This window comes from Paroedura picta, chromosome 13 (assembly GCF_049243985.1).
Source record: "Paroedura picta isolate Pp20150507F chromosome 13, Ppicta_v3.0, whole genome shotgun sequence".
Taxonomy (NCBI): Eukaryota; Metazoa; Chordata; class Lepidosauria; order Squamata; family Gekkonidae; genus Paroedura; species Paroedura picta.
Window position 1 is genome coordinate 11,835,787 of NC_135381.1, and position 12,644 is coordinate 11,848,430.

Here is a 12,644-nt window from a genome sequence, read left to right on the forward strand (position 1 = left end):
AGTTTTTCCCCTCGACTTGCAGAGCAAACCTCGAGATGGGCTTGGATTCTCTCGTCTGTCAATCAGACGGGACTAGTTTTTGGTTGTCGTCCGAGCATGCCCTCTCCTTAGAATAATAGAATCATAGAGTTGGAAGGGGCCAGACAGGCCATCTAGCCCAACCCCCTGCTCAACGCAGGATCAGCCCAAAGCATCCTAAAGCAAAGTCTGGATCCTTCATCCAGGCTCCGGGAATAAAACTGGGGATGAGACACGGGACCGGGGACCACGCACAAGCAAACACTTGCGGGGGGGGGGGGGCTTGGCTTATTTATCTTATCTCCCGCCTCCCCAGCTGTCTCGCTTTTAACCGATGGATGTGTTCATTGGCCAATACAAATAAATATAACCGTGCATGATAAAAGACAGTGGATAGGCGAAAGGTTTTCTGATGGAGACCGCAGGATTCTCACACCCCCCCCCCCTCTAGGCTCCATAAAAGAGACATCATTTACGGTTAGGAAACTTCATCTTCTTCACCCGAGCAGGCTGGGTTGGAAAAAAAATGTCCGTGGGTGGTTTGCCAGAAGGCCATCGACTGGGAAAGTTCCCCCTTTTGTCCCCGACCCAGATTTTTACAACCCAAGCGCCTGCAACTTTTCCTGCACCTCGGGAATGAAATGCTGGTCGTGGAATGTGTGCATATTTAACAGACGGTAATAATTTTATCTGGTGTGAACGCAAAGGGCAGTCATAACGGCTTTCGGTCCTCAATAGTGGGGTTTTAATAGACCCTGGTCCTTTGTGCGATAGAAAGTCCTGCTTCATTCACAAGGCCCTGAGCGCCATCTTGTTCGTGCCTGCTGAACAAGGCTGAGGAGCTAGGCTGAAGTTTTATATTGGGGAGGCGTATATATTTCTGGCCGCTCTGCTATCCTAAGCACAGGTGGACACGATCTCTTTGGGGAAACATCCTGCACAAGCAAACGTCGGAAACGGGCCTTACGCATTTCACGTAAACTATGCACAGACCTGTTAATCCAGGGGTAGTCAAACTGCGGCCCTCCAGGTGTCCATGGACTACAATTTCCATGAGCCCCTGCCAGCTGGCAGGGGCTCATGGGGATTGTAGTCCATGGACATCTGGAGGGCCGCAGTTTGACTACCCCTGTGTTAATCGAACCGCAAACCTGCAGCCAGGCGGTTCTCTTTTTAAAGCTTGGGCAGCCTCTTAGCAATTCGAGAGCTGTTATTGATTGTGCAGGAGGACTATCTATTTCAGAGTAGCGAAGTAGCCTCCCGAGGAAATTACCTTTCCAAGGGCAGCAGAAGATTCCAAACTAGGAAAGCAACATGGCAGATTTGACTGGAGACTGGGTGCTGTCAAATGGGTACCAACAAGGAGTTGGGCGGTTAGCAGTGGAAGCTGGTCGCTGATAGCTGGGCTATCGCTGCTCGAATTCTTTTCCAATCCACATTGGTTGAAGATGGACAGATTGCAGTTGATCATTATTTTAGGCTGGCACAGGTCTCCCCGTCATTCTGCACTCCGTGCCTGGCCCCTGAATGTGCGTGAATAGATCCCTTAAAATGCACAGAGTTGAGGGTAAGCAGAAGAGTCACAAAAGTTCTAGGTAAGATCTGAAAGCAACTGGAACTGTGTTTTATATTCCACTGAGGGATAAGAAAGAAAGAAAGAAAGAAAGAAAGAACGAACCATCCTTGCAGAGTTTTCCAGCCTGCAAGTTGCCTCTTGCTTCTAATGCCCCTGGGCTGGATGGTTGTTCTACTGGCAGCGTTTCTAGGTCACAAAGGCCTTCAGAAAGAAAATGAGAATTCCATTCTCTGGAAGGAAGCCGAGCCATAACCTTTAACTAAAGGCATTTAAAACGCTTTTCAACGTCTTCGCTTGGGTCGCCCATGTGCTTCCCTGCCTGTGCCTTGAGCGCATGCCCGCGTCCTTTCAGGGGCTCGAGCCGCCGTGTTCAGTGGCTTTACACTGACGCTTGCACACACCCCCCCCCCCGGTGGCGTATCTTTATCGCTCGTATAGCCGCACGTAACGCCGTCGATTGTCTGGGTTTTTCCAAAGCAAAACCAGAACGGCTCCCGCCTGCCCGCCCCCACCTTCCCACCCCAGCCCGGAAAGCTTCCCCAAGGAAAATTCGACCCGAGGAGAAGCAAGAGAGGGGAAGGGAGGAGACCAGAGAAGCGGAGGCCAAATTCCCCTCCTTCCCCTTCCACGTCCTTTGGCCGAGTTTCAGGGGGGACCGTATGGTTGCCTTTGGGGGCAGCAATTCCCGAACGATGGAGCGAAAGAAGCAAGACGGAGGAAGTCCGGGGGGTCTCTTTGGTATTGAAGCATTTCGTGCATGTGTCTCTGTGTGTGTTTTGTGGTCTTCTTGGGTCCGCCGCTGCCCGGAGACCCCCAAGGACATGACGAGCTAGATCGGCTGTCAGGGCGGGAGAAGGGGCGCGAGGGCCTTTCACCCCTTCTTCGGCGAGGGTCCTTATCTGGGTCGCGTTTGCCCTCTTAGGTGGCAATCGGGCGTTGATTGACGCGATGTTTGGCATGGGGAGATTAGCGCGGCTATTCTGGCCTCCCGAGCGGGGCTCTCCTCCATTAGCGGATTGATTAAGGGAGGTGTGTGAGGCAGAGGGGGCGACTTTCCCCTGGGAAAAGCAGAGGCCCCGCCCCCTTTTGATTGGCTTGTTTGTTTCCATTCATGCCCAACAAATGAGTTCTAACCAAGAGAAACCAGGGATTTATTTTGGTTCGCTTGTACCCTGCTTTTCTCTCCCCCCCTGGAGACCCAAATTAAGCCCCCCCATTTTATCCTCACAGCAACCTTGTGAGGTAGATTTGAATGCCTCTGATTGAGCCGAGGGGATCCAGCAAAGTTCCGTGGCAACATGGGGATCCGAACCAGAGTCCCCCAGATCCTAGTCTGATATTCTGACCAGATGGCCATCCTGTATTCTGGCCCTTTTGCCCGTTTCAAAATTAGGATGTTTTCAATTTACACAGCACTCCTCGTTGGTCAGAAGGGATGCTTGTTATGATCAGGAATGCTGCGTCATTCGAAAACTGGCATTGTTTTTTCACCACTCTTTATTCCCTTCTCCACATTATTTCCCTGTCCATGTAGATCTAAAGCAGATCTAGTGCAGTGTTACTGTCATTATATTAAGCTATTTATCATATTGCATACCTACTGCCCTGGGTAGATAAGAGCACCTAACGGGTATGTACCAGCATACGAAAGGGGAATGTGCCTCCCAGTCCCAGTATCAGGGGGACTTACTGGGGCTCTGTCTCACAGAGTTAGGCCAAGGACTCCAGACAGCCTTCTTGTGAATGCATATTGGTTTCCAGTCTCCTCTTACCCTGGGCAGCCAATTCATAGACAGTTCGGGTGGTGCTCCGACATTTTTCTATGGAGCTCTGAAGTCCTGCTGTCTTGGTAGAGTTAGTTTGGGACCGGGCTTTCACTGCAGCTACGGAGACCATCAAACTGAGTCAGGGTCTTCATGCAGTGGCCCCCCACAATTAAAAAATCCTCCCCCCACACACACACAGAAAATATTTAAAATAGCATGCTTGGGAGAGAGATTAGTTTTAGCCAGTCACGTGTAGGAACTTCATGCAGGAACAGACATGCTCAACAAAAATACATGGGAGGGGGGGGGAGAGATCGCTTAATTTTGGCAGCATACTGTAACAGAAGAAGCTGGCTTGCCCTCTTCTGAACAGTCAAGATGGGAATAGGGCTTAGAATACGGTGGCAGGGAGAGGCCCCTTAGCTCTCCCTTCCAGGGGGCATCGACCCGGAGACAGAAGCGACCCCAGAGATTTGGGCCTGATGCTCCCGGACCGGTCGGGCTGTTCAGCTGCCAAGCTCTGAGCGAACAGGTCCCACCGCCTGGCTCCTTCTCAGAAGGCGGCTTCTCTCTGCCGAAATACAATCTTCTCTTTCTCAAGGCGACTCTAGGGCTGTTTGCGTTCCAATTTCATGGAGCCCTTAGACGGAGGGAGAGATTAATGGACTGCAGGAGGAGGGGGGGAGGGAATATTGCAGGGTTTTCATCTAAGGAAAATAAAACAGCACCTGAAAGGGTCATTTCTTGAAAATTGTGTCCACCTGTGACTCTCCAAGGTGGAGGCCAGAGAATCTAGCGGCCTCCAAGTTTCATTCCGCAGCAAGGCACTAAGAACCCACTTTGGGTGCCGGGACAGAGTGAGAGACTGGGGTGGGGGGAACCTCCCCCTCCCCTGGAGAAACAGGGGTCTCATTTGAAGCATGACATCGAAAGTAAATTTGGGAGGGGGAAGAAAATTCAAAAGGTTGGCTGCCTGATTCAGTTTGTGCGCAGCGCCAGTTTAGCAACACACACACACACAATTTCGTGGGTTAAATCATGGCCGAATCCAGCAGCCACCGTAGTGTGCTGACTGGCGAACAAAAGCCACTGAACAACAGGACTGTCCACGCCAGTAAACAGGAACTGGTTCTTATAGCTCGTCCTTTTAAAACTAATTGAACCAATCACCTTCCTCACTGGTTTTAATGCAGAGCTCATCGATTGATTCAGTCAAATCCCCATGCGTGGATGGGAAAGCCCATGGATCTGGGCTCAGGATCTTATCTCCAGTCGGGTTAGACTTCGATTGGATTGGGGCCGTGGTTTGTTAGCTGGGTTGCTATGACTATTTAGAAGATCACGCCCGCTGTAAAGAAACTCTAGCCGATATAACAAAATAGGTCCGGAAATTCGACAAGGAATTAAAAGAGAATTGACCCCGATTCTCTCACCTGCAAAGGAATTTTGTTCCCAGAAAAGGGTGTTAAATAATATAAAAACGGAGCCCTAAAGGTTCGCTGAACTAGAAAAATTAGCCCTGGCTTGTCAAGGAATTCTCATGTAGGTTATAGGGACACATAGGGGGGGGGGGATGTTATTTTCTGTTAAATTTCGCTTGGAATGCTTTCTTGTAATAGCGGGGGGGGGGAGGGGTGTTGGGTGGAGGTGGGATAACCACTTGTACTTAAGTTCTTCCAGTAGGCTTTGGTTAGAACTTTCCTGTAAGGTGAGTCCCAGGCAAAGGAGCAATGGGGAGCCTGGGGTGGGGGTGGGGGATGAATAACCCCCCACACACATACACACCTGTTGTCCCCTTTCACTTTTTCATTTCAGATTTCTTGACTCCCTTTCCTTGGTAACCTTCCTTGGGCTTCTGTGCTTTGAAGAGAAATTGTCTCACCCAGTCTCAGAATCCTACGCAGGGCCTTCGGTATGACCTTACTCCCAAAGCAGCGTTCTTAGGATTGTGCTGTGACTCCCTGTAGTCGATGTTTGGCTACCTACAGTTGTAGTGTATGCCGCTTTTCGGCAAACGCACTCCAGACGGTTATGAGTAAGGGAATGCCATTTGAAATTCTTTCTGAATCCAGCCATCCCAAATCCAAGATGGGTCGCTGAAAGGGAAGGGAAGACTCTCTCATCCCAATACTGCTAATTAGTGAATTAATTTCAAAAAAAATTACGCATCAAGTGTAGGAGGTTGCAAATAAATACGATTTTTGGGATGCAAATCCTAGGGTAACAGAGGATTTTATTTCCAAGAAAAGCGAGATGGAATTTGCTTGCGTGGCCAGAAACCAAAATACTCTCAAGTCAGAGGCTGTTCCTCAGCCAGTGGCCTCTGGATTGTTAGCCGTCCGGTTTATTCCAAAGTGGATTCGTCTGTAGTCGGTTTGCAGTTATATCATGTAATAGTATTTAGGCCAGATGTCATACAACCTACACAAGTCTACTGCGAACTGCACTATGGGCCACAGGAAAAACATTTTTGCAGCCTATTGACTTGAAAGTAATACCAGGTGAGTTTCGCCAGAGTCAGCCTCTTGAGTGCTGCATCTGCAGGTCTAAACGCATCTTCCTGGAAGTAAACTTCATTAAAAACTAAACAGGTATATTTCTCTCACACTCGCACCAGACATCCACACCCTCCCACCTTAAAGTAAATACTTGATGGTAAGTTTCAGTTGAAATCTAAGCGTCTTCCTTCCTATTAAATGTCAATTACAAATAGCGTTGCATCATTTTGCGCCTAGCGATTCACATCCCGTTTATTTGCAAATAGATTTTAGGTGGGTAACCGTGTTGAACTGAAGCAGCAAAGTTGGAGCCCAGTGGTGCCTTCGGGACCAACTAAATTTTATTCAAGATATAAACTGGTCCAGGACCGAATCTGTGTATTCTGAAGCAAGCCCGGCTAGATTCAAAGGGCACAGGATAGAAATATGCCAGCGCTTCTCTAAATAATACAATCTCTTGCCACCTAAGGAGTCGATCTAGCAAGAAATGTTTTAAGTTGTTACTCGGCTCTTAAAACCGAGTTTTTCCCTGTTGAGGGACAATGCGAGGCTTTGCGGCCCGATCCAATGAGAGTTGATTCACAAGTAATTTCAATGGGATTTACTCCTCAGTAACTATTTGCAGGCTCTCAACCCTGCAGTTCGCTTCTACTCACTTACTCAAAACAGAGTCCTACTTTATTTAGTAGAAAGTGTGGGTAGGACTGGATCTACGCAGGGAGGTTTCTCCGCTAACAGGAGGCATCGGATGGATCCCGTGGGGTCTCCGACCTCTTTGCAAAGGGAGCCAGGAGAAAAACTTCCTCTCCAGCTTGGTTAAACGTTAGTGCAAGGGAAGACTGGAACTCGGCCCGTTTATTTTGATGGGCGTGTTTTGCTTTAAGGGTCGCAACCCAACCCTACGTGTACTTTAAAGGGGGAAAGGCCTTCTTCAAAAAGCGTTCGAATCCGTACAGCCCCAGGGCAGCATTCGCCCACGTGCACTGGAGGGCCCTCTGGGGACAGCGCTTGTATCCGCGGCCGACCCCAGCCGCGAACTGCCGCACAACTTGGAGGCTCAACCCCCACCCACCCGCGGGTCCCCTCTCCACCCTACCTCCGCCCAGCTACTGTCTGAGTTGGGCCTTAGGTCAGATCCTCGGCCAGTTTGTAGCTCCTCAAGAGAAGTCCACAAGGGAACAGGGAGAAAGGGCGTGAAGAAGCCTCAGGGATGTCACCTCCCCCCTCCCCAAAAAAGAAAGAAAGGTGAGATTAAGCCGAGCTACTTATCTCCCGACTAGGTAGATCCTCTCTCGGGTGACCTCAGCTCCTCTCCCTTCTGCTCTTCCTTTCCTCCTTTCCCCTCTCTCCGCCTTTCACCCTGCCTGCTGCGGGGAGCAGCCGGCTTCGCAGTCCGCTTTGGCATCCTGCAAAAGAAAGGAGAGCTGCCCGCCCTGCCCAATTCGGCGGGCGGCAGCATGCAGTTTAAAGACGGCCAACACACGCCCACTGAAATGCCCCCATGGCTTGCAAAGAGTCCCTGGGGCGCGCGTGGGCGGCGGGGAGCGTTGTTTGCTCCTCTGGGGCAACTTCCGCGGGGAAAGAGCGAGCGAAGAAAGGTCTCCGGAGCGTGGGATCCGTCCACTCACGCTCCCGGGTCAACCCCCACGGCCAGTTCGTACTCCCCGGCTCCAAAGTTCACTCCGCAATTTCTCCCCATAGGGCGCTGACGGTCCCGCAGCTCGTGGGGCACCCCTTTGCCCGCTCGCGCATTCCTTTGCCCTCCCTCCATCTCCCCTTCCCAACAGAGCCGCATTCTTTCGCGTCGCCCCCAGCCAAAAAAGAAAAAAAAAAGGCGCAGGGGGGGGGGGGAAGGGAAGAGAGGGCTGACTGATGGCGCTTTAAAGCCGAAGAAGGCAGATTAACCTTCCATTACCGCTGCGCTGAAGCATGACAGAAGAGGGCCGTTGCGTGTGCGGTGACGTCTCCGTGTCCTATAGGTGCAGGCGCTGGTGAGATAGGAGCGAAAGTTTTGGACCCGCTGGATTTTATTGGAGTATGGCTGGTAATAAACAGTAATATTTAATTTGCCCGAGACCACAAATCGCTCGCTAGCCGGGAGCCTGTCTCGCCTTGACAGATACTGTACGGCGCCCCGGCCCGAGGTTTGGCTTCCGAGAGCTGACATTTCGGGATCTCGCTCGGCCTGGAGAAGGGAAATCGGGTCTCAGGCTCTTCCGCGCTTCTTCCGAGTCCCTCTCCAGGAGCCTACTTGGCTTGCCAAAGGTGAGAGAAATCATTAGGCCGGTGCGCTTTATTGGAGGCATGGGGGGGGGGGGGGAAGGCTGGGGGGGTTGTTCCAATCGGAGGGGTGCAAATAAAAAAAAGGGATGGGTCTCATCCAACCAACTGGGATTCTGGTCCCGTCCAGCGGATTTCTGCACGTTTGCAGACGCCGGTTTGCAGAGTTAGGCCCTCCCGTCGACTTCAGGGGACTTCGAAAGGCCTCTCTTTGCTTGGGCAGCTTGGTTGGATCGGGCCCGGACTCTGCAGGGAACCTACTTTTGAAGAAAGGCGCTCACGGAAGTTTCCGGCTGCTCGCATTTAGAAGGGGGGGGGAGAAAAGGTGCGGGGGGGGGAGGGCTGGTATTTATATAGTGGTGTGCCCACAACTGGATGCGCTGCGGTTATTTTGTGGCGGCTCAGTAAAAGGATAGCTTAATTACTTATTTTCTTTAGGGGGCAGGATGTGTGTGTGTAAGAGAGAGAGAGAGAGGGAGGCCCACATACACGCAAGCGCCCAAGTTCTAAGGCGCAAATGCAAGTTCCTTCCGCCCTGCCCCCCCCCCTCTTCTCTGTCTTCCAAATTCAGCTTGCAGAATTAGGAAGACTTAAGGAGGTCCTCGGAACGCTGCTAGGGCTGGAAGATGCTTATTTATTTTCCCAAGAAAGCTGATTTTTCTGGGGGGCGAAACGCAGAATACTTTTAGAGTCTGGGGAAATGCTGTGAAAACAAGGAACTTTGTCCATAAATCTAAACGAAAATTTCTTCGGGCGATTTTAGCTGGAAACTTACAAGGGACAAGAGAAAGAAAATGCCTTTCTTTGTTTAGAGTATCTGCATTGGGTCCTAAAGAGTTATGTCTTCCTTCCGACCGAGTAGAGGGTAGGAAACAGAATCCGGATGATTTCTCTGGAACAGCCTTCCAGTTTAGACCAGTGAAATCGACGGAGTCTGCTTTTCCACTTGCTGAGTTTAGGTTCAGGCCGAATGTACGGGCTTCGACATTTTCACACTGTTTTGCAGTATAAAATTTACACATGCCCTCTCTGCGTCCTGTAGTGAAGGTCACCTCCGCAAAATAGCACTTAACTCAGATGTGCACATAGATTTAGCACAAGCAGCAGACTGTAATCTATGCATTAGAGTCGCCGGCCTAAGGATGCCTTTTGGAAACCAAGCAGGAAGGGGGGCGGGGGGGAGCACGGCTACGATGGATCTGGATGTGTGGAGAGAGACAGAACTCAAGAGCAGCGTAGAGGTAAAGAGAAAAAGGAAGGACAGCGACAGGCATGAGATCGCAGGGAGCAGAGATTGGAGTCAAGCTAAAGAGGCAAAGACGCTTTGTATCCCACACACCGGTCATTTTTGTGCATAACAAGAACGCGCCATATTACACACACGTGGAGTGTGATCGCATGTGTGTAAAGAACGGGTGCCTGTGTTAATAATAAAATGTATTCTGCATCAGTAACGTCTGTAATACAGGGAGGGTAGGGAAAGAGTGTGCCTCAGGTTTTGTGTGTGTGTTTGTGTGTTCTGCACCCAATACGTCGGACCAAAGGTGCCGATCTGTACACAGACGCTGGATTCCTTCCTCGGCGAGGGATCCAGCCGGCGCAGTCGCTTTTGAAGTCTACGCTGGACTCGTAGGAAAACTTTTGTAGTGAATCGCCGGCGAATTGCAGAACCGGCTGGGGGACCCAAGGCTGCGGGGCTTTCCCCCGGGTCTCCCCTGGACGAGTTGCACTTGTCTTTGACCTGTCGGGCAGAGGAACAAGGACCCAGGTGGCTTCCGTATCTCAGGCTTTACATGGCAGGAAACGGTCCAGGGGACCGACGGGCTTTCTGTCCTCCCGACCGAAGAGGGAATTCTCGCCCGGCACCAGCAGCCTGGCCCTTTTCAGACTCCAGAACGCGAGGATCTGTTTATCCTGCTCTGACCTATTCAACTTTGCCCTCAAAATAAGGCATTTCTTTAAAGAAAGAAAAAAAAAGGGAACCGAGACGGGAAGGACAGAGAAAACACACCCAGGGATCCCCGGGCCGCTCTGACGGCTTGCTTATTTTGAGTGTAGCCGGGCTCTGGAGCGTGTGTATATCTTTTCACCTTAGGAATTCCATCTGCTTGGGGGAAGGTGGCTGCTTAGCCGGGAGGAAGGAAAGTTGCCCTTTACTTTCCCGTTACAAAATGCAAGTCACAATTCCCCCCCCCCTTTTTTTTTTTTGCAGGAAAAGAACTCCTTTGAAAATGGGAAAGGTGCTTTTAGGGACAGGGTTCCTTTACTCTGCCTTCGCTCTCTTTTTCTATATTTATCTCCCCCTTTCCCCCTCCCTTTGCTCTCTGCGAGGAAAAGAAACACGTTCTGACGACACACACACACACACCAATCTATCCCCCCCCCCCCCCCCGATTCGGGAATAGGCTGGGGGAGCGCAAGGCATCGGTGTATGGTTTGCCTTAGAGAATCCACCTCTCCCTCTCTCTCTGCCTGCGGGTGCGTGTTTTTCCCCTTAAGAAGGGGGGGGGGGAGAGAGAGAGAGAGAGAGAGAGAGAGAGAGAGAGAGAGAGAGACGCTGTCTCAAGAGCTGCATGTTCCTGGTTGAGAAAAATGGATGGAAAAGAGATGGAGGGGCGAAGAGAAGCTGGGAGAGAAAGGCAAAAGGAAGGAGGAGAAAGGGGGGGGGCAAAGATTTTTGACGTCTCTTTGTGCCTTGTTTGGCTGCAAGAAAAATAAGCTGGGGGAGGCGAGGGAGGGAGCGAGCGAGCGGGCGAGGGAGGGAGGAGAGGAAGGGAGGGAGCGAGAGGAGAGGAGAGGAGAGGAGAGGCGGCCTCCCGGGGCAGGGGAGCCGCTGGTTGGCCAGGCAGCTCCGCTCTCCGCCCGCGACGCTTCGCTGCCTCTGCCTGGGCGCATTCGACTGGAGCCTGGCGCCCCGGCCCTCTCTCGCCGTGCTTTCTCTCTCCCTCCCTCCCTCGGCTCGCTCCTGCCTTCTGCACCCGATCGCGGGAAGAGGCGAGTCCGTTCCGGCAGCAGCTCCGTCCGGAGCCCCTTCCTTCCCGTCCCTCCTGCCGCTTTCTCGGTGCGCGCCTCGGAGCCGAACGGGGGCCGGGGGCGGAGCGTCTCTCCCCATCTCGTTGGGGCCAGGGGGAGGCTGCTGCAGAAGGCTTCGTGGCCGCCTTGGACCGGGAGCGCCCGGGAAAGACCGACGGTGGAGAAGGCGGAGGTTGTGCGCCCGCGGTGGGCGCGAGCGCGCGCGCGCCTGTGCGGGGATTTCCCCCCGTTTAAAATGTTCCCTTAAAAAAAGAAAAACCCTCAAGCATGCCGCTGCTCTAAAGAGGGTCTCTGGACTCCGACACGAGACCCGGAGATGCGGGGAGCTCCGTGAGAGGCGCGAGAGATGCGGTGATCGCCCGGAGCTGTGCAGGCGAAGGTAAGGGGCTCTCCGCGGTCCCGGAGCGAGCGAGCGGTTAGCCGGTGCAAGGCCCGAAGGCAGAGCAAGAGGCGGGGTGGGGACAGCAGTGCCAGGCCCTTCAGAGAGGGTGGCCCTTCCAGGGCGTCTTTCTTTGGCCCCGGGGTGGGGGTGAGGGGACGCAGGCTCCTGGAAGCCGGAGATCTAGCCTGCCAGGGCCTCGCCGATGCGTGCGGGGAAGCATTTCTCTCGGCGAGAAAGCCCCTTCCTTCTTCCCTTCCTCCCTCCCTCCCTCCCTCCTCTCCCCGCAGCGCCCGACTCGCCAACGCTGTGCTTCCAGCGCGCCGCTGTGGCTGCGTTTTCCATCCGGCTTCTGCCGCGGCCTGGTTCTGTCAAGGCTGATTTTCTCTCGGGGGCTCTCGGCTGCTCGCCGACCATTCTTCTCGGCGCCGGGCCTGCCGCCCCTCCTGCCGCCTGCCGCTTCATTATGTGGCGAGCGGGAGCCTGGCGGCGGCGGCGGCACCACCAGCGGACCGAACTTGCGGGAGAGAGGCGAGCTTGGGCGCCGAGCGGGCCGGACGAGGCCGAGGGAGCGCGTCGCTGCTTCGCCTTTTGTTTGCTCCGCTTCCGCGGGAGGTGACCTGGGCTGAGCCGGCCAGATGGCTTTTCGGTGCCCCCCCCTCCAGCCGCTGGATTGCCAGCGGGGCTCCTCGGCGATCTGAGCCGCAACCAGGCTCCGTGGACTGTCAGGGCTTTCGTGCATCTCCCTCTCTGCTTTCGCCAGCGTTTCCGAGATGAAGACGGTAAGGATACTAGGCCTCCTCCCCCAAGCACATACACACACACAGAGTTTAGGACCCCCCCCCCCAGACACACAGAAAGCCAAGATCTCATTTGTTTTAAAGAGTGGAAAAACATCCCTTTGATGTTTGCAGCCCAGTTCAATCCTTGTCTGAGGAAGAGTGCTTGCACTCGAAAGCTCACGCCTTGAATAAATCTCTGTTGGCCTTAAAGGTGCTACTGGACTCTGATTTTATTGTGCTACTTCAGACCAACATGGCTACCCATTTGAATCTAATTTAAAAGCAAATCCCATTGGTTTCGATGGGATTTAT

At 52.9% G+C, this 12,644-nt stretch overlaps 1 protein-coding gene across 4 annotated transcripts in view; it reads left to right on the forward strand.

Annotated features, from left to right (window-relative positions):
* Positions 1 to 12,644, forward strand: part of TBX5 (T-box transcription factor 5) — a 110,427-nt gene that overhangs the window by 51,994 nt on the left and 45,789 nt on the right. The window contains exon 1 of one of the 4 annotated variants that reach the window (XM_077307997.1): positions 7,831 to 8,123. The exons of 2 other annotated variants lie outside the window; for them this stretch is intronic. The gene's annotated coding sequence lies outside the window, so the exon portion shown is untranslated. Of the gene's footprint in view, positions 1 to 7,830; positions 8,124 to 10,977; positions 11,551 to 12,644 lie in introns of those variants that run through there. One more of the 4 variants, XM_077307996.1, reaches the window with a different exon arrangement.